The sequence below is a fragment of the Leopardus geoffroyi genome, chromosome D2 (genome assembly GCF_018350155.1).
Source record: "Leopardus geoffroyi isolate Oge1 chromosome D2, O.geoffroyi_Oge1_pat1.0, whole genome shotgun sequence".
NCBI lineage: Eukaryota > Metazoa > Chordata > Mammalia > Carnivora > Felidae > Leopardus > Leopardus geoffroyi.
In genome coordinates this window covers 58,540,564-58,563,317 of record NC_059334.1, presented here as the reverse complement: position 1 = coordinate 58,563,317, position 22,754 = coordinate 58,540,564, and the positions used below count along the sequence as shown (strand labels likewise).

Sequence of the window (22,754 nt, the reverse complement as noted above, 5' to 3'; positions counted from 1 at the left end):
AGAATGGCTATTATCAGAGAAACAAAAGATAACAAATGTTCGTAAGGATGTTGAGAAATTAGAACCCTTGTACACCGTTGGTGGGATGTAAAATGGTGTAGCTACTATGGAAAAACATGTAGAAGTTCCTCAAAAAATTAAAAACAAATACCATATGATCCAGCAATATCATTTCTGGGTATTTATCCAAACAAATTGAAATCAAGTCTCAAAGATACTTCATTCCTATATGTTCATTGTAGCATTATTCACAATAACCAAGATATGAAAACAACCTAAATGTCCATTGATGGATGAATGGATAAAGAAAATGTGGTATGTACATACAATGAAATACTATTCACCCTTAAAAAAAGAGAGAAATCCTGCTATATGTGATAACATGTTTGAATCTTGAGGACATTGTACTAAGTGAAATAAGCCAGTGACAGAGTAACAGACACTGTATGATTCCACTTATATAAGGTATCTAAAATAGTAAAACACATAGAAGCAGAGAAGAATGTGGTTGCCAAGGACTCAGGGGAAGGAGGCTTAGGGAGTTGCCGTTCAGTGGGTATAAAGTTATGCAAGATGACTAAGTTCTAGAGTTCTACTGTACAACATTGTGTAACATCTATAACAATATTATATTGTACACTTAAAATTTTAAGAGGGTTGGTCTCGTGTTCTTACCACAATAAAAGAAGATTTCTACATAACAATAGTATAAAATCCCAAAGTTTATTATATAAATATAGTAGGGTTTGAAAGTGTACTCTGTGACTATTTTTGGCATCTTAACTTAATAGTAAGCTCTGGAGTCCATGTCTTTAATTTCTTTAATACCTTGTGCTTTTAAAATGGTGAAGAACCACATGATTAATGGATAGATTTACTAATTGTGAGGAGACTAAGGAATTTAAACTGATGGAAACTGATTTTTAAAATAACATTATCATTTTTCTTTTAAGTTTTATTTAAGTAATCTCTATATCCAACGTGGGGCTCAAATTCATGACCTTGAGATCAAGAGTTGCATGCTCTTCTGACTGAGCTAGCCATGTGCCCTGGAGACTAATTTTTTTTTTTTAACTTTTACTCTGTGCCAGACACTATGCTAAATGTTTATTACAGTTTGTTTTATTTAAATAGTTACAGAACCCTGAAGGGAAGTTATTACTACTTACCTTTTAATGAGGAGGCATCTGAGATTCAGAAACAGAATTGTGAGATGATATGGTTAGTAAGATTTGAAACCAGGTCTTTGTTATAGTTTTGATTGTTTTTTCTTATTCCAGAAACATATCTCTATAGCTAGTAAAAGTTATTGTGACCTTGGGAGAAAATTACCATCTTAACCACTTTTTAAAACAATTTTTTTGAGAAAGAGAGAGAGAAAGTGAAGGTGGGGAGGGGTGGAGGGAGAGGGAAGGAGAGAATCTTAAGCAGTCTCCATGCTCAGCATTGAGCCTAACGTGGGGGCTTGATCTCATGACCTTGAGATTATGACCTTAGCTGAAATCAAGAGTCAGACACTTAACCCACTGAGCCACCTGGGTGTCCCTCGATCTTAAGCACTTTTAAGTGTACAGTTCAGTAGTGTTATGCCCAGGTAGTTTTGAGTTTATGAAAAGGATACATCCTCTTTATCTACTTCACCTTAGGCAGATTCATGTTTTACAGTAGTGATTCTATATTATATTTATCTGGTATATTATTGTTTACTAAGGACGTGGCATATACATGTCATTTAATCCTCAGACAACCATGTTGAGGGGGCACTCTTACTGTTTTCCATAAAAAAGAAAAAATAGACTTATAAATTACATAACTTGTTCAAGTTCACACAGCTATTAAATGGGTCAGAGCTGGAACTTGAACTTGGTACTTTGAACTCTATATTTGGTACTTTTTCTATTGTAACCTATTAAAGTTAGTAGAGTGTTTTTTCCAAGAGTTAGAGGAAAGGAAGTTTGCTAATGCTGATGATTCAGAGATGAATAACACTGTGCTTGCTTTTAAGGAACTCTTCTTGTATGAAAGACAGATAGGCACCTAATGCATGTGAAATAGAATGTTAATGTTTACCTGGAGAGATGGACAAATTCTGGTGTTAACAAGGAACCATAAAAAACAAAGTCATCCTTAGCCAGAGTATAAATTTTCATCTCTCCTTATATGTGTATAGGACAGGATTTCTCTTAACTGGAATCTGAGGACTCTTGGAGAATTGTGTGTGCCTGTCAGTGTCCTCTCAGGTGTCCAGGAATTCTTTACTAGAATTAAAAATTTTTATGTCTCATCTTAATGATAACTTAATAGATACATTGATCTGGCTACATTCTAATTCATCTGGATGAACACTTCTGCCATAGGATTTTACTATCTGTATTTATTGGTTTTTAGGATTGTGTTGGTGCCAAGACATACTACCTTAATTGTCTCAGATTTATTGGGAAAGAGCAGAGGCAAACTTAATACCTAAGTGATGTGATTAGCTCAAAATCATGTCAGAGAGGGCTCTAGGAGCAAACATTTAAAATTAGATCCCATACGGGGCGCCTGGGTGGCGCAGTCGGTTAAGCGTCCGACTTCAGCCAGGTCACGATCTCGCGGTCCGTGAGTTCGAGCCCCGCGTCAGGCTCTGGGCTGATGGCTCAGAGCCTGGAGCCTGTTTCCGATTCTGTGTCTCCCTCTCTCTCTGCCCCTCCCCCGTTCATGCTCTGTCTCTCTCTGTCCCAAAAATAAATAAACATTGAAAAAAAAATTTAAAAAAAAAAAAAAAATTTAAAATTAGATCCCATAGAAAAAAGTCGTAGGGGAATTGAATGATCCATAGGGCCTACACCAGGTTTGAGATAATGATGATGATGATGATAATGACATGGATGATGATACTGATTATGATAACAGTTAATGTTTTGGGGTGCTTATTATGTCCCAGATAATGTGCACTTTACAGGTATTAGCTCATTAACTTATCATAACTCTATAAGCTAAGCAGTTTTATTCCCATATTTTCTATAAGAGGCATAACTTGTGCCATAAATCTTAGCCGTAATCAGGTCATGAATCTTGATTTGGCATCTCAATAAAGTGACACCATCCATCATGTTAAATTGCTGTGGCAATTTAAATTTTATGGATTTTTTTGGTGGTTTCTATTTGGTTTGTAAATTTGTTTTTTGTAGTTGCTTAAGAACTATAGGTAAAGGGTGATTTTTTAAATTAAATATTTACATAACATGATGAAAATAATTTAATTTTGGGGGTAGTCCATGAGAATTTCTTTTTACTCTCTTTGTCTTTAAAAGGAGAGTTATATCTGAAAGACACTGCCAGGGAATGTTGTCGATATTCTACTCCGTCTTCTCTTGTTCTGTCATAGCAGCATGTCATTTTTTGGGTGTAGAGATCGAAATAGTGGACTGCCAACTTTTTGACATTGCATTTCTGTTAGTAAAAAGTTTTGAGCACACCCACAAATTTTGTTGGTGAATGTATTTATTTATAACTTATATGTTTATATTATTGTATTAGTTATAATACTAATATTGCATATCCCCAAAATGGAAATTATAACATATTAATAAGTTACACAGATGTTACCTTATTTTCTCCTCATAGATCACTGGTATAGAAGACAGGGTGTTACACTAAGATTCAGAAGACTGGGTTCTATTCCTGGCTCTGTTGTGTTGGACAAATAATTTATTATTTCTGGGCCTCTGTTCTTTTTTTTTTTTTTTTCTAAATACTGGTAATATTTGTTTAATCCCACTTTTTTTACTCTTCTTTTAAAAAAATCTTAGTTACCTTTATATATGTTAAGAATATAAAGTATAGCCTATAAAATTTAAATTCCAATAGAGTTAAAAAAGATAAAATAAATTGCTGAATTTATTTTAACAAAAGAAACATACTAATGACTATTATATTTTCTCCCCCATATTATTTGATTAATCCTACTTTTAATTTTTACTGATTGCCACTGTTAATTGTTCCTGTTGTTTCATTTAAATAGCACTCATGTTACATAAAAGTAGATAATACAGAATAATATGTTCTTTCAAATAGGTACTGTATTGGTTTACTCAGGCTGCTATAACAGTACCACAGACTGAGTGGTTATCCAAGAGAAATTTATTTCTCATAGTTCTGGAGGTGAGAAGTCCAAGATCAAGATGTCAGCAGCTTTAATTTCTTCTGAGTCCTCTCTCCTGTTGCTACCTCTTCGCATAATTGTAATTCTGTGCATACTCTAGGCCTCTGTTCTTAAAACTTGAACTTTATAGGTTGCTTTTTCTGTAAACAAGTTACACTTTTGCTCTTTCTTACAATACAGTTAGTCTACACTTGGTACATGCTAATTGTAGAAGTCAGGACATTTAAAATAATTCTTGCCAACATTACCCATATTTTATTTGTGATGGGTTAACTCCTTAAGTTTTTAGCAAAGGTTGTCCTGATGATCCTGAATGTCTATGAAATAAAATTTATCAAATATGTTTATGAAGCATTAGGTTAAAGCAAACTAATTTTTTAGGAGCTTTTAATATACTAACATGCTGTGTAAATCTCCAAAAAAGGGATAAAGTTTGTATTTCATGAGATCAGTGCTCCACAAAGCATGCTTTGAGAAACCCTGGGTCTGAGGTTTTTTTGGTTCTTGTGTTTGTTTTTTGGCATCAGTGTGATATAGCAGTTAAAGACATTGGCTTTAGAGTCAAGCAGACCTATATTTGAACTCTAGCTGTATGATCTTAGACAAGTCATTTAATTGAATTAATTAATTTAATTTTTAATTTTATTATTTTACTTTAAATATACACAATTTTATTTGTCAATTATACATCAATAAAGCTGAGAAAAAACATTTTCCAGGTGTACTACAGACACCACGTCAAAATAGGTCTTAGTTTTTATATCTGTCAAACAGAAATAATGAATGGCTAACATTTATTGAGGGCTTCATTTAATCTTCACAGAAATTATGTGAAATAGGCTCGTTCTCTCATTCTCTCTACAGATGTGGCAACTAAGGAACAAAAATGTTATGTAACTTCTCCAAGGTTAGTTAGCTTATAGGTGGTGAAATTAAAAAAAAATCTAACTCAGGTGGTCTGATTCTAGAACCTGTACTTTTAATTATCCCTCCATACTGCCAAATTGTGTTTCGTGGAATGAAATAACAGTATATACATGTCATGATATGACATGTCAAATGACATGATGCGTAAAGTATTACAGTGCCCAGTGCATAGTAGATACTTAACAAATTATACCTATTCTCTTCATTTAGATGAGTCATTAAATGATTGCCCCATAAAGTTGATATGAGGCAGGAAAGACTCTATACTGAATTGAGTTAGAAAAACTCCATAGGGAGGCAAGCAGTGAGGGAGATTCATGTAAGGTAACAGAAGCATCTGTCTAGGCTAGTTCTCAGAAGGTTGAAGGGACTCTGCTTCCTAAGCTGGCCAGATTCTCTCTTCAGTCCCCTGTGACTAACAGGACAGTAAGAACTCCCCATCAGGTGGTGTGGTCGATTAATTCAGAATAAGGCAAGACATTCTAGGATATTTCAGGGGTCTCCTTCTATCTCAAAAAGGACCCACATGAGATGCACTATTCCCTTCAGAGCCACAGTTAGAGCTCATTCAGAAGATTATGTGCTACATAAGCAAATATAAACAAACAGACAAACAAAAGCAATAAAAAAAACCATGCTTGACATGGAATTGTACGATGCAGTTAAGTTCTTTCAGTATACTAACTTTGATACTTCCCAATTTAGGGTTAAGCTGCAGTCTTCATGGGGGTCTGATGTTGTTTTGTATATAGTCCCCACTATGCAATCATCAAACTTTGCAGCAGAGAGCACTTTATTAGAATTTCCACACAGTGACAAAACCACTTGAGTGAGTTCATGCTTTTTAATGAGGGCTTCTCCTCTCCTCCCAATCATGGGGTCCTTTTCTCCTCAGTTGTCTACTCTGACATGTAGCAAAGGTGCGAAAGATAGGTGTCTCTGCCTTTTGGGAAAATGTGGGATCTTCCATTTCAACTTGCTCTCATGCGTGTTTTGCTTTTTTGACCTGTTTATATAAATATAAGAAGCCAGAAGCCAGTGAAAATAAAACTCATGAAACTATCCATGAGACGTGGCAGAAATGGCCGTGTTGGATGATAAACAAGCTCAGCTTCAGGAAGATCTGTGGTCTGATACTCATTACTGAAAAACTCCCATTGGATGGACAGTTTGTCCAGATGAGTTAATTAATTTTAAGAGTTCTTTGTCCTCTTAGAAATATACCATTCCAGATTGGCTGAAAACATGTTTACTTTGAACATTCATCAGTAATTCTGGGTCAGCCACCCCACAGCTTGGTTTGCTTTGGTGCCAGCTGCATGTGGCAGCAAAGTTAATTAAATGTCTCTTGTTGTGTTACAAGGGGGGAAAGTCATGTGGGCGAATAGGACTCTTGCAGAGAGAAAGAAGTGTGGAATTTCCAGTTCTCAGGATTGGGAAACAGTGAGCACAGACTAGTCCATATGAATCCATAAGGAATTCAGGGGCTTTTTCCAAGGATAGCTTCTCATCTCTACAAATGAATTTCTATTTTGATGTTCTAAAAATATTTAAGCAAATTATTTCATTTGTCCAAAGACTCTTTTTCTTATCCTGGATTTACCCTGCCTTTCAAGTTCTGTTTGTGTGCTGCATTCCTTCACTCCCAGTCTTTCTCTTATTGCAGTGACTATATTAATACCTTTTTCTTACCTGAAGTTCCAAAGCACTAGGGAGGTAATATTTGTGCTGTTTTCCAATGTATCGTACTATTTGCTGGTATTTTAAGTGTGTTAATAGTTCTCTCAGTTAAATTTAGGTGAGGAATTACCTTGTGAGTGGGTAGAACACTGAAATCATGCAGTAGATAGCCTTATATCATTGGGCTTCTTTCACTTAGTACAACACTTTGGAGATTTGTCCGTGTTGTTGCATGTATTGGTAGTTTCTTTGTACTGGTAAATAGTTTCCATTGAATGAATATACTATAATTTGCTTAACCACTTACCACCTGACGGAAATTGAGTTCTTTCTAGTTGTTGGATATTATGAATAAAACTGCTTTGAAAATTCCTATCTTTGCATGGACATACGTTTTTATTTCTTTGAGCTACATGCCTGAGAGTGGAATGGCTGGATTGTGTGGTTAGTGTATGCTTAACCACTTAAGGAATTGATAGTAAGTAACATTTATTGAGTGCTTACTACATGATGCTTACAAAGAAAGTTTTGAATTTTGATGAAGTCCAACTCATCTTTAAAAAAACATTTTGGAGGTGCCTGGGTGGCTCAGTCGGTTAAGCATCCAACTTTGGCCATGATCTCATGAACTCATGATCTCAGTGGTTCATGAGTTCAAGCCCCGCGTTGAGCTCTGTGCTTGGAGTTCAGAGCCTGGAACCTGCTTTGGATTCTGTGTCTCCCTCTTTCTCTGCCCCTTCCCCACTCACTCTCTGTTTCTCTCTTAGAATAAACATTAAAAAAAAATAAAAACATTTTGTGCTTTTGTATTCTAGGGTTTTCAAAATACATTTTTTTTTTCAACGTTTATTTTTTTTGGGACAGAGAGAGACAGAGCATGAACGGGGGAGGGGCAGAGAGAGAGGGAGACACAGAATCGGAAACAGGCTCCAGGCTCTGAGCCATCAGCCCAGAGCCTGACACGGGGCTCGAACTCATGGACCGCGAGATCGTGACCTGGCTGAAGTTGGATGCTCAACCGACTGCGCCACCCAGGCGCCCATCAAAATACATTTTAAATGATCAGAATCTGCTTTTAATTAATATTATTGTTTCGTGTGGAGTGTATCGTACTTCTCCTTCCCATTCCTCATGCCATCAAATCATAATTTAATTTTAGCATATGCTAAACACAAAATTCATTACTCCTGTATTTGCTTGAATAATTCAGCTATCTCTTAAAGAAAGTAAAAATAAGAAAAAGATTTTGTTTTGCCTTCACTTATTCCATTTCTGACTCTGTTCAGTGTGTTTTTTACATCCAAGTTTGTGACTTGTCTCATATTCTTTTTGCCTGAAGACTTTCTTTAACCTTTCTTAAGGAGTATGTATGCCAACAATGAATTTGTTTGTCTGAGAAAGTATTTCTCCTTTAGTTTTGAAGGATATTTTTGCATACTGTAGAATTCTGGGTTGACTTTTTTTTTTTTCCATTTACCACTTTAAGATGCTACTCTATTTTCTTCTATGCTTTCTGATGAGAAGCTTGCTGTAATTCTTATTCTTGTTCCTTTGTAGGCAGTGTGTCTTTTTTCTCTGACTGCTTTCAAGATTTTATCTTTGGTTTTTAGCATTTTGACTTTGATGTGCCTAGGTGTGTGTGTGTGTGTGTGTGTGTGTGTGTGTGTGTGTGCGCGCGTGCGCGCATGTTCACCCTTCGTTGTTGTTGGTATTTACCATGTAATTTATCTGAGTTTATTGGATCTGGTCATGGTTTGTTGTCTGTCACTAATTTTGGAAATTTCTTAGCCATTATTAGTTTATCTCTGTTGTCCCTTCCTTTGCCTTCCAGGATTCCAGTTATGCATAAATCATTTGATATTTCTCCTCTGCTCTTGGGTCCTCTGTTCTGTTTTTTTTTCCCCACTCTTTTTTCTTTTTGCATTTTCTTTAGGTAATCTCTATTTGGCCAGTCCTCTCTTGCTTGCTTGCATTGTTTCTGACAAAAAATGTGCTTTCATTTGGAGACTATAAATATACATACACACACACACACACACACATATATATATATATATATATACACAAACACATGCACATACATATATACATACACACATTATACATATATGTATAATGTGTGTATGTATATATGTATGTGTATATATATATTTACTATTTTTTTCTCTTCATCTTTGGTTTTCAGCAGTTTGAATATGATGTGCTTTGGTGTAGTGTTCTTCCTATTTCCTCTTCTTGAGTTTGTCTAAGTTGTAGTTTTCGTCTAATTCAGAAGTGTTGACCATTATATTTTCAAGTATTTTTTTCTGCTCTTCTCCTGCTCCTTTTTGGCAACAATTATTCATGTCTTAGGCTGCTTAGTATTGTCTGATGGCTCAGTGATGCTCTGTTTCTTTTCAGTCTTTTTTTCCTCTCTATATCTGTCATTTTGAATAGTTCCTACTGCTATGTATTTAATTCCATTAAAATTTTCTTCTACAGTGTCCAAGTGATGTTAATTTGATCAAGTATAATTTTGTTTTCATTTATTACATTTTTTGTTTTTAGAAATTCAGTTTGATTTTTTTCTCATTTTCACTCTTGTGCTTTCTGTTCCTGAACATAGAGAATATATTTTTAATAGTTTTTTATAAAATCTTTGGTTACAACTTTCGTCATTGCCATTTCTGTGTCTGTTTATATTATTGATTTTCTCCTGTTTATGGGTCATATTTTCATGCTTCCTTGTTTGCCTAGGAATTTTTAATTGGATGTCAGACATTTTGAATTTTATATTTTTGGATGCTGGATATTCTGCGTTCCTTTAACTATTTTTTGTCTTTTTGGGTGGTGAATTTAAGTTCTCTGGAATCACTGTGATTTTTTCCAGGCTTTATTTTAAGCTCAGAAACAGTCTTTAGTCTGTGGCTAATTTAGCCTCTCTATTGAGACAGTACCTTTCTAAGGCAATACCTTTCTATATCCACACCCTTTTTACTTGATGTCTTGTTTGTTTTGAGGTCTTTTTAGTCTGGCTGGCCAGACATGAACATGAACTGTTCCTGGTTCTGTGTTCCACTTACTTTTTCCCAGAAGTTCTATTCCTTGCCTTGGTAGTTTTCTCACATATGGCTCGTCATTACCTAACACGGTCAGGTGACTCCACTGTAGGTCTCTGGAGCTTTTTGTGTAGCTCTGTCCTCTCTGTATTCTGTTCTGTAAAATCTAGTTGCCTTGACCTCTCTTAACTCTGAACTCTGTCTCTTCAAGTCAGCAAGACTGCTGAGTTCTGTTTGGGTCCCCCCTCCTGTACTACAGTCTGAAAGCCCTCTCTAGGTTGTAAGATGGTATGGCATCACAGGGCTCACTTTGTTTTCCCTGTTTCAAGGATCAGTGTCCTGAACTTTCTGTTTTCCTGTGTCTGAAGCCATTATTTTGCGTATCTCGGTCCTTTTTAAAGTTATTTAATGTAGGAAGGTTAACCTGATTCCTATTATTCCATCATGGCTGGATGCTGAAATTTGTGATATGATTTTAAATTTCCCTGAATCCTGTCCCCAGATATCTTCCTTAATTGCTTTTCAGGGTGCTTATAATTTTACCATTAAATAATCACTGATTTGGATCTTTTGGTATTTGAATATCCTATTAAGATGCAAAACTGCCCCATGGGAAAGGATGCGTAATAGCACAAATAGCTCGCCAGATACTTCTGGGGTATCTGAAAGCATAGACATGTTACAGAACTGGAACTCTTGGTACCTGGGTTTAGTCTGAGATCTACCACAAAGTACATGTGAATCCCTGGCTCAAGTTATTTAATTTGTCTGGGCCCCATTTTATCATTTGTAAAATATAAGGGAGGTGAAATGAGTGATTAGTTGAAATGTGATTAGTTGGCCTCTGGTTGAAAGCAGAAGTAGGGCTATGCCTCACTCCTCAAGGGACTTACATAGAGTTGGAGAAGCACAACTAAATCTCCTTAAAAATCTAGCAAATCATAAGGTACAATATAGTAGAATATTATCTGTGGAAGTCCAGATATATTAACCTAATTGATATGTGTTCTGAAAGAATAAGATAAGGCTTTATGGTAAAGATGGAGCTAAAAGTATTCCTTGGAGGATGGGTATTTTTGGATAAGCCAAGGGGACAAAAATAAGGGGAATGAGATGTTCACCTTTGTTAAAAATTTTTTGCTGTATAATGAGAGTTTTCCACAGTTGGAGCAATTTCAGGATATTATTTATGAAAATGGAAGTAATTGTTCTTTTTCATACACCACTAAGAGGTAACAACAATATTTTAATAGTGGTTATAACTCTTGTGGTTATTCTGAGATGGTTGTAATATAATTTGTTCAGAGTTATGAGTTTTGCAGGTATTTTCTAGTGTTTCTTAAATAAATCCCAGATCTAATTTGTTCTCCAAATAAAATTTACTGAAGTCCCCCTGTATTACTCATCCTCTTGATTTTTCCTGTGTTCCCTACCTTGATTAATGGCATCACTGTCTAATTTGTCTCTTGAAGAACACTTTGGACTATTTTTTATTTCTTTTATAAGCCTAGTTTCCCATATTCATTTGGCTATTAGGTATAATAGTTGTCCTTAACTCTGGAATTCTCTTTCTTGCTGCCGCTGTGCTGCCATCCCTTCTTATCCCTTTGCTGAACTATTATGATAGATTAATGAGTCTCTCTTTTCCCCAGCTCTCCTAATATAAATCTCCTATTGCCATCAGAGTTATTTCTGAATAATATTTAGTAGTCACATCTCTTATTCAGATACTCTGACATCTCTTCAGAGCCTGGAAGATAAAGCTCAAACCATAAAGGCACCGATAAGTTTGCTTTTAGCCAGTTTTTTCAAGTTTCTTCCCACTCTACTGTACTCTAGTCTTAGTATTCTAAGTATAATGTGTGGAAAAGGGAATATTTCAGACGGGAAGCCAAATTAGCAAAGACATGAAAATTATAATGTACTTGGATTCTCTATCAGATAGTCATACTTATCCTTTAATAAAGACTTGGCTGAGAAGTCATCCTCCTTTAGTACACACGCTCGACTTCATCTGCCTTCCCTATATAGGCAGATTATAAGTGTTCACTTCATTGTTTCAGAGTTATTTCTGTTCTTGATTGTTTGCATAATAGGTTGTGTGCTCCATGAGGGTAGGAACCAACATTTATTCATCTTTGCATTCCTAGTGTCCAGTACAGTGTATTGAGAACATTGTAGGAGCTGATGAGTTTGTTTGAATTGATCAGCAGCATACTAGCTAACACTGTCTCTTGAATGCCTGGTCCTTTCCAGAACTCTTAGTTCTGTAGGTCCCCTGAGGCTGCCACTAGGAGGCTCCAAAGCCGTCCACATGAGGAAATTTGGTTTGCTTCCAAGTTAGGCAAAGAACTGATGATGCTTGACAAATTCTTATCACAAGTTCAGATGTCAAAATCTTTGTTTTAATTTCTTTAGAATTCCGTTTTGTTTTCTGGTTGACTTTGACATTTATCAACTTTGTATTACACATTGACCTTTGGAGAACTTATATCTAAATGGCTATAAGCCAAAGATAGTCTGTGCCAGTCTACCCATATCATGGGGAGAAGTCAACTCTCCAAGAAGCTAAATTAGTTTTTTTCAGGCACAGAATAAAGGCAAGTGCTACTGACCTCTAATCCATGCCTAAATATTTCTTCTCTTCTTCATTAAAAAGCATGTATTAACTATAATTGTTGGCTCTTCTCTTTGCCTGGTCATTTATCTAGCTTCAAAAGATTTGAATATATCAAATTCCATCAGAAACTGCCATTTAGGATTATTGCTTCTCAGTGACCAAATATTCTAGGCCATTGGTTCTAATTGGCATTCATGACTGCTGCTTTGATGCAGTAAATTCTAAACCATTTCTTAGAAGGTTGTCTCTTTAGGGGCTTCTTGAGCTTCAGTTTAGATGTGAAGAGGAAGAGAGTAGCCCAGTGGTGCAGAGCTACACTGATCTCTTCATGCACTTCTGTCTTCTCTTTTCACATCTAAATTCTGTTTGTTCTCCATGGTTGAGGTCATCTTCTATGAGAGTTTCACCAGGATGTAATATTCTCTCTTCTTTTTGGATGCAGGCTAACTGAATGTTAGAGTTGAAAGAATTTCAGTTCATGTAGTCCCAGTATCCTACCCAATGTGTGAATTCCACCAAGTGTGGGTAAAAATACTCAGGTGTACTGAGTAAACCAGCAAAAGTTTTGGTTTTGGCCAAAGCTGGTTATGTAGCTGTCATTATCTGTGTCCATTCCTCTTCTAAAAACTAATGCCTTATTTACTTCAAGCTGTGTGTATCACTGCTAACAGCTATTTATGATTACATAGTCCTTCTATAAGACTATTTAGCGCTTTTGTAAAGAACCAGTGAGGTCAGAAATTAATATAACACAGTATGTTAACTAACTGGAATTAAAATAAAAGCTTAAAAAAAGAATCAGACCAAATAAAATATCTCTGTGGATGGAATCTCAGCAATTGCAGATGACAGAAAAGGAGTAGATGGGATACATTTTGATACTTTGTATACATTAGTATTGGATCTAGTTCTGTTGGGACTCTCACTTGAAAATAGACTTCACATTGATTGGGTGTGAGTCCTGGTTTGCAGATGAAACATCAGGGCTGTGGTCAATACTGTGAGGATGGCCTTAGAAATATTTAGTAGATGAATGATTTATGGTGAGTTGTTTTGGAAAGTCTCTGCTTATGAGTTCAGTGTACAACCCAGTTGCATTGCATGTTTTCATGAGCATACTTGAGATGGAACAATGGTGTCTTCATCTGAGAGTGATGCAAGACTAGAGATATACTGCAGACCACAGAGGAGGGAGCTGGAGCAGAGACTTGAATATTCATGGACATCCGCCAAGTATTCATATATATATTTACGTACATTTAGTAGAAATGGATAAAAATACTTACTGAGGCAAATTATGCCAGCATGTCATTGATTCTGCTGGGTGATGTAGTGGGAAGAGCACCAATGGTTAGGAGGTCTAGGTTCTAATCTTCGCTCTGTACAAAATGCTGTGCAATCAAGATGCTGGCCAAATCGCTTCATCCTTGATATCAGTTTCCTTATCTGTGAAATTTGAAAATGTTTTACTCTCTACCCATCCCTCTAGACCAGGAGTCAGAAAAGTACAGCCTGCAGGCCAAATCTTGCTACCATGTGTTTTTTATTGGAATAGGGCCTTGCCCATTTATTTATGTATTGTCTCTGGCCGCTTTTGCGTTTTGACAGCAAAGTTTAGTTGCAACAGGAGGCAGGATGGCCCACAAAACCTAAAATATTTACTGTTTGGCTTTTTATAGAAAAAATCTGTCAACCCCTGCTCTGGAAGATGTTTGAAGAAATTGGAAGGTTTTCAGCCCTTGAGACTAGGGATGCGACTGTTGTATCTGGTTGGTAGGGGCCAAGAATGTCAGATGTCCTGCAGAGCAGGACATAATAAGAAACTGTCTTACCTGAAATTCCAGTAGCTCCCTCCTGAAAATTCCTTTCCTATTTTTAAATTCTAAGGAGAGCCACTTTTTGAAAGCTGTATCGACTCTTTTGGGCCACTAAGGCAACAGTTTCCCAAATTAATGGGTTAGGAATTTTTCTAACCACTCCCCGTAACCTAAAAAGGAGTATCCACTAAGAATCTAAATCAGTTTTTATGCTTAATGGTGAAATGTTAGAAGCATTCCCTCTAAAATAAGGAAGAAGCCAACAATGCCCATAAGTCACCTTTGCACTGCAGGTTCTAGCTGGTGCAGTTATGTCAAGAACTGTGAGGGTCTGTGGTTTTACCCTACTTGCAAGCTAACAAGGTAACCTTGCAGCGATAGCAGTGGACAGAATGTCAGCAAATTTTTTTGTACTGTTTTCTTGAATCTCAGTTCCCAAAAGATAATAATAAGAATGCTAGGTGTGGGGTGCCTGGGTGGCTCAGTTGGTTGGGCATCCGACTTCAGCTCAGGTCATGATCTCATGGTCTGTGAATTCGAGCCCTGCATCAGGCTCTGTGCTGTCAGTTCAGAGCCTGGAGCCTGCTTCGGATTCTGGGTCTCCCTTTCTCTCTGCCCCTCCCTGACTCACACTCTGTCTCTCTCTATCAAAAAATGAATAAACGTTAAAAGACGCTCAACGTCGCCTCTCATCAGGGAAATACAAATCAAAACCACACTCAGATATCACTTCATGCCAGTCAGTGGCCAAAATGAACACATCTGGAGACTATAGATGCTGGAGAGGATGTGGAGAAACAGGAACTCTTGCACTGTTGGTGGGAATGCAAACTGGTGCGGCCACTCTGGAAAACAGTATGGAGGTTCCTCAAAAAATTATAAATAGACCTACCCTATGACCCAGCAATAGCACTGCTAGGAATTTACCCAAGGGATACAGGAGTACTGATACATAGGGGCACTTGTACCCCAATGTTTATAGAAGCACTCTCAACAATAGCCAAATTGTGGAAAGAGCCTAAATGTCCATCAACTGATGAATGGATAAAGAAATTGTGGTTTATATACACAATGGAGTACTACGTGGCAATGAGAAAGAATGAAATATGGCCCTTTGTAGCAACGTGGACGGAACTGGAGAGTGTTATGCTAAGTGAAATAAGCCATACAGAGAAAGACAGATATCCTATGTTTTCACTCTTATGTGGATCCTGAGAAACTTAACAGGAACCCATGGGGGAGGGGAAGGAAAAAAAAAAAGAGAGGTTAGAGTGGGAGAGAGCCAAAGCATAAGAGACTCTTAAAAAATGAGAACAAACTGAGGGGTTGATGGGGGGTGGGAGGGAGGGAAGGGTGGGTGATGGGTATTGAGGAGGGCATCTTTTGGGATGAGCACTGGGTGTTGTATGGAAACCAATTTGACAATAAATTTCATATATTTAAAAAATATTAAAAAAAAGAATGCTAGGTAATACGTGTACACACAGTGGGTTGTATAACAGGAGAAACCCTGAGATTAGGGAAACTGAATCTTTTATGATGAGAAGTAAACAGGCCTGCCATTTATTCTGGAAAGAGATGCTATCTTTATTATATTGGACACTAAGCATGCCTGCCCTTTGCTCTGGAAGGAGGCACTATCTTTGTCTTCTAAGACTGTTGAGTATACAAACATCTTTGAAAAGATAATCTGGAACAAAGGCAGCTAGTGTCTCTGATTGTAAGAGAAGCAGAAATGCAAGAAGCCAATGTCTTCTAACACATGAGAAAAGTAAATTAAAGATTTGGTTACTTTGTGTGGTGACAGATGATGACTAGACTTATTGTGTTGATCATGTTGGCAGTGTACACAAATATTGAATCATTATGTTGTACACCTGAAACTAATATAATGTTGAATGTCAATTATACTTCAACAAAACAGTAAATAAATAATATATATAAGAATTAAGGAAGAAAAAAATTTGTTTTTATTGGCAGATGTATGATTCTTTACAGAGTGGATTCATGAACATCTATTCACAAATGGTTGGAAAAAAGTAAGAGAGTTTGCCAGTTTGCTGAGACTGCTGGATTCAAGCTCTGTATAGCAAAACGGGTTACATTTTTATAAACTAGGGACAAAAATTTAGAACATATTATAAAATAGATATTTATAAAATTAGTAAAACCATAATATCTTTGAGTAAATCTAAGAAATGTTGCACCACTTTTTATTTTTATTTATTTATTTTGCTTCATTATATCTTGTTTATTTACTTATATATTTTTCTTCCTTTTTTTTAAAATTTAAATCTTAGTTAACATACAGTGCAATATTGATTTCAGGAGTAGAATTCAGTGATTCATGACTTACATACAATACCCAGTGCTTGTCACAACAAGTACCCTCCTTAGTACCCATCATCCATCTAGCCCATCTCCTACCCACCTCCCTCTGTCAACCCATAGTTTGTTCTCTATCATTAAGAGTATCTTGTGGTTTGTTTCTCTCCTTTGTCTCTCCCTCCCTTGCTATATATTCATCTGTTTGGTTTATTAAATACCACATATGAGTGATATCATATGGTAGTCATCTTTCTCTGATTGACTTATTTCACTTAGCATTATACATTCTAGCTCCACCCATGTCATTCCAAATGATAAGATTTCGTTCTTTTTAATGGTTAAGTAATATTCCGTTACCACATTTTCTTTATCCATTCATCAGTCAGTGGACATTTGGGCTCTCTCTGTAGTTTGGCTATTGTTGATAATGTTGTTGTAAACGTTGGAGTGCATGTACCCTTTCGAATCTGTATTTTTGTAACCTTTGGGTAAATACCTAATAGTGCAATTGCTGGATCATAGGGTAGTTCTATTTTTAGTTTCTTAAGAAACTAAAGCCACTCTTTAGTTCTCCAGAGTGGCTGCATCAGTTTGCATTCTTACCAACAGTGCAAGAGGGTTCCCCTTTCTCTGCATCTTCACCAACACCCATTCTTTCTTGTGTTGTTAATTTTAGCCATTCTGACAGGTATGAGGTAATATCTCATCATGGTTTTGATTTGTATTTCCCTGATAATGAGTGATGTTGAGCATCTTTTCATGTGTCTTTTAGCCATCTGGATGTGTTTTTTTTTGGAAAAGTGTCTATTCATGTCTTCTTTCTGTTTTTTAGCTGGGTTATTTTTTTTGGGGGGGGGTGTTGAGTTTGATAAGTTCTTTATAGATTTTGGATACTAACCCTTTGTAAGATATATTGTTTGAAAATATCTTCTCACATTCTGTAGGCTGCCTTTTAGTTTTGTTGATTGTTTCCTTAGCTATTCAGAAGCTTTTTATCTTGATGAAATCCCAATAGTTTATGTTTGCTTTTGTTTCCCTTGCTTTGGTGTTGTGTCTAGTAAGAAGTTGCTCTGGCCGAGGTCAAAGAGGTTGCTTCCTGTGTTTTCCTCTAAGACTTTGATTGTTTCCTGTTCCATATTTAGGTCTTTCATCCATCTGAATTTATTTTTGTGTATGGTGTAAGAAAGCGGTCCAGTTTCATTTTTCTGCATGTCGCCATTCAGTTTTGCCAACACCATTTGTTGAAGAGACTGTCTTTTTTCCATTGGATGTACTTTCCTGCTTTGTTGAAGATTAGTTGATGATAGAGTTGTGGGTTGCACCACATTTTAATACAGAACATTGTAAAATTTTATTGAAAAATGTAAAAGAAGACCCCCTGGAAATGCATAATGTCATGGATAAGAAGAGCAGGGGCGCCTGGGTGGCTCAGTCGGTTAAGCGTCCGACTTCAGCTCGGGTCATGATCTCGTGGTCCGTGAGTTCGAGCCCCGCTTCAGGCTCTGTGCTGACAGCTCAGAGCCTGGAGCCTGCTTCGGATTCTGTGTCTCCCTCTCTCTCTCTGCTCCTCCCCTGTTCATGCTCTGTCTCTCTCTGTCTCAAAAATAAATAAATATTAAAAAAAAAAAGAAGACTAAATATCTTGAAATTGTCTCCAAATTAATGAATCAGTGCACTTAAAACTCTTAAAGACTCTGTGTGTGTGTGTGTGTGTGTGTGTGTGTGGGTGTGTATGTGTGTGTGTGTCGTGTGTAACTTCAGGGTGATCATCTCCATAGATGCAGAGAAAGCATTTGATAAAATTTAACATCTATTCATGATAAAAGCTTTTGCCAAACTAGTAAGAGTAAGGAACTTCCCTAACCAGATAAAAAGAATCTGTAAAAATACTACTGTAACATTATTCTAAATGATAAAAAAATTAATACTATCTATCTAAGATTGAGAAGAAGGCAGGATATTCATTGTCACCACTGTTATTCCTCATTATACTTGAAATCCTAGCCAGCACGATAAGGCAAGACAAAGAAATGAAGGGCATACTGACTAGGAAGGTAGGCATAAAATGGTCTGTATTTGCTGATAACGTGGTAATATACATTAAAAAGTTCCAAAGAATCTAGAAAAGTCCTTAGAACTAATATTGAATTTACCAAGCCTGCAGGATACCATGTTAATATACAAAAGTGAATCATGTTTCTATGTATGCACTTATAATGATCATTGGAATTGGAAATTTACCAAAAGTACCATTTATAATAGCATCAAACATTATAAATATAACAAAATATATGCAGAATATTTGTGCTGAGAACTATAGAACAGTGGTGAAAGAAGTCCAACAAATGAAGAGAGAGAGATATGTTTATAGATTAGAGGACTCAATATTGTTAAGACATCACTTCTCCCTAATACGTGAGGTATAGATTCAGTTCAGTCCTACCTAATCAGAATCACAGAAAAACTTTTCTATAGATGTATCTCTATTAAAATATATGAATATGGGGTGCCTGGGTGGCTCATTCGGTTGAGTGTCTGACTTTGACTCAGGTCATCATCTCACAGTTTGTGAATTTGAGCCCCACATTGGGCTTGCTGCTGTCACCATGGAGCCCGCCTCGGATCCTTTGTCTTTCCCTACCTCTCTGCCCCTCCCCCACTCACACATTCTCTCAAAAATAAACAAACATTAAAAAAATTTAAAAAAACATGTAAATAATTAAATACACACACCACATATATATACATACATGCATACACAGGAACTAGAGTAGGCAAAACAATCTTGAAAAAGAACAAAGTTGGAAGACTCACATTGCCTGATTTCAATAATTACTGTAAGCTACAGCAATCAAGAGAGTATGGTATTGGTAAAGGAAAAATACATAGGTCAGTGGAATAGAATAGAGAGCTTAGAAGAAGATGCACAACAGTACTGTCAACTGATTTTTAACAAAGGTGCAAGGGCAATTCAATGCAGAATAGAAGTTTTCAAACAAATGGTGCTGGAATGATTAGAAGTTCCTATGTGAAAAGATGAACCTTAATACATCCCTCATATTCTACAAAAATTAACTAAAAATTGATCATATATACCTAAATATAAGACATGAAACTTATAAAACTTCTAGAAGAAATGGTAGGAGAAATCTGTATGGCCTTATAATTGGCAAAATGTTTTTAGATATATCAAAAGTATGATTCATAAAAAGTTGGTAAATTTAACTTACCAAAATTAATACCTTTTGCTTGGTGGGTGAGAGACCCTACAAAGAGAATGAAAAAGTGAAGCCACAGACTGGGAGCAAAATTTTAAAATTACAAATATGATAAAGGATTTGTATTCAGAACTTACAAAGAAATCTTATTAAAAAAAAATTAGAAATCGAATTTAAAAATGGGCAAAAAAGGGGCGCCTGGGTGGCTCAGTCACCTAACTGTCCGACTCTTGGTTTTGGCTCAGGTCACAATCTTGCAGTTCATAGGTTTGAGTCCCACATCAGGCTCCACATTGACAGTCTGGAGCCTGCTTGGGATTCTCTCTCTCTTCCTCTCTCTTTCTGCCTCTCCTATGCTCATGCACTCTCTCTCTCTCTCTCTCTCTCAAAATAAATAAATGAACTTTAAAAAAATTTAAAAAATGGACAAAATATATGAACATACACTTTACCAAAGAAGATATTTGGATGGAAAATAAGTATATGAAAATATGTTCAGTATCATTGTAATTGGGAAATGAAAATTAAAACCACGCCAATACAAATCAATTAGAATATCTAACAGACAAACAAAAGTGACAATACCAAGTGCTGTTGAGCATGTGGAGCAACCAGAAATCTCATACATTGCTGGTGAGAATGCAAATTTGTATAATCACTCTGGGAAAGAGTTTGGCTGTCTCTTACTATGCCAAACATATACTTACCATATGACTCTGCAGTCTCACTGCTGGAAATTTACCCAAGCCAACTGAAAATTTATGTTCACAGAAAAACCTGAATATGAATGTTTATAGAAGATTTATTCATTGACCAAAACTGGGAACGACCCAGATTTCCTTCAGTGGATGAATGGGGAACCTAATTGTGGTACATTCATCCACTATAATAATATTCAGCAATAAAAAGGAATGGACTATTGGATGAATCTTAAATGCATTTTGTTAAGTGAATGAAGTCATATTCTGAAGACTACATGGTGTATGATTCCTTTGATATGACATTCTGAAAAAGACAAAGTTATAGGGACAAAAACGAACCAAAAAACAAAATCAGTATTTGCCAGGGTGAGAATCGAGGAAGAGATTGATAAGGGTTAGCATGAGGGGATTTCTTTGGTGATCAACCTTTTGTATGGTAATGTGGTCCTAGTGCATACTCAATTCTATGCAGTTGTCAAAACTCACAGAACCTGTCACACCATAGAGTGAATTTCATAGTCTTCAAATTAAAAAAAAAGTCAACCAGGATGTTGGGGAAACCACTGATGGAATGTAGATTTAGAAATGAATGTAACTGTATTACAGTGACTGACAGCACCACATTGAAGGCTCAGAGAAGAAAGGATATGACCTAAGTAGCTTTATTTTGACTGGGTTCTGTAAGGCTAATGGAAAAAGAATGGAAAAACAAAAAACATTGTACTTGGTACATTTATTTCTCATAGACGTATAGATTAGCAATTCTGAAACTGCATGTATACTACTGTTAAGCAAGGAAATAAATATATTTTAATTGAGGACAAGCAAGTTTCTCACTGTTAGAAAAAAGAAATTACAAATGAGGAAATGGGAATGCTAGAATGAACCCTTTGGTACTGAATTGGAATTGGAGACATCAATATGAACTAATGTGGTTTTTTTCCCTTTCAATAGGTATAGATACAGTAAATATAGATATATCTGTATACAGCAGTTAGTATGTACATACACACTTCCTAGCAGTGAGCACATGATCTGCATTTTATTTTATTTTATTTATTTATTTATTTTTTTAAATTTTTTTTCAACGTTTATTTATTTTTGGGACAGAGAGAGACAGAGCATGAACGTGGGAGGGGCAGAGAGAGAGGGAGACACAGAATCGGAAACAGGCTCCAGGCTCCGAGCCATCAGCCCAGAGCCTGACGCGGGGCTCGAACTCACGGACCGCGAGATCGTGACCTGGCTGAAGTCGGACGCTTAACCGACTGCGCCACCCAGGCGCCCCGTGATCTGCATTTTAAAATATCATTCTCAATCAAATGGAACCTGGGCTCCTTGGAGAAGTCTACGATTCCAGGATTGGGGCAAGGAAAATACAAGATGTTCCTGGAACATTTGTGATGTTAGAAAGTAAGGAAGAATTTAAAAAATTATGGGGGTATATCAAAGGACTCAAAAACTGACCTGAAAGAACTCCAGATAGCTAAAGCTGGAACAATTTTTGCAACAAAATAGATAAATATGATGACTTCATAAAATACTTGTAAGTCCATACTAATATAAACAATCAATCAACCAATCAATCAATAAATAAATGGAGAAGGGACAGCTCTTCCTTACAGAATTAATAAATGTAGAAGGAATGAGAAAAATTGAAAATCACCATTGGAATACCAGAGGAATAATTGACATAGACAAGATCCACTAATGAATGCTAAAATTAGTGGGCAGAAGTTTACAGAAATGTGCAGTATTGCGTGGCCTCAAAGTTTCTCCTATAAAATATTCATTAATTACAAAGACAAAATAGTAACTTAACGGTGAAGAAACCTGTCAGACCACCTTAACCAAGTGATCAAGGTTAACATCATCAACAAGACCTAAGAATACCTCTCTGGTATCCTTGTCCCAAATCCATAATTTATTCCAACATAAAATCTTTAGCCAACCCAAACTGAAGGACAGTTTATTTGAACCTGATGAGTAACTGTTGAAAAGCGATAAAATCATGAAAGACAAGGAAAGACAGAGACTGTCACTCAGTTCAGAGGATATTAAGGAGACATGGAAACTAACGCAACATGTTCTTGGATCTTGGATCAGGTTCTGGAATCCAAAAGGGTACTAATAAACTGGTGAAATATAATAAAGTCTGTAGTTTAGTTAATCGTATTTGTGCCAGTGTTAGTTTCTTACTTTTGATAATTGTCCCTTGGTTGTAAAAAATGTAAACTAATAACTTTTTTATGTATATAAGGAAACCATACACACAAAC

The 22,754-nt window shown here is 36.3% G+C and overlaps 1 protein-coding gene across 2 annotated transcripts in view; it reads left to right on the top strand.

Annotated features, from left to right (window-relative positions):
- HPSE2 (heparanase 2 (inactive)) overlaps positions 1-22,754 on the top strand; it is a 671,933-nt gene that overhangs the window by 24,538 nt on the left and 624,641 nt on the right. The window lies entirely within an intron of this gene.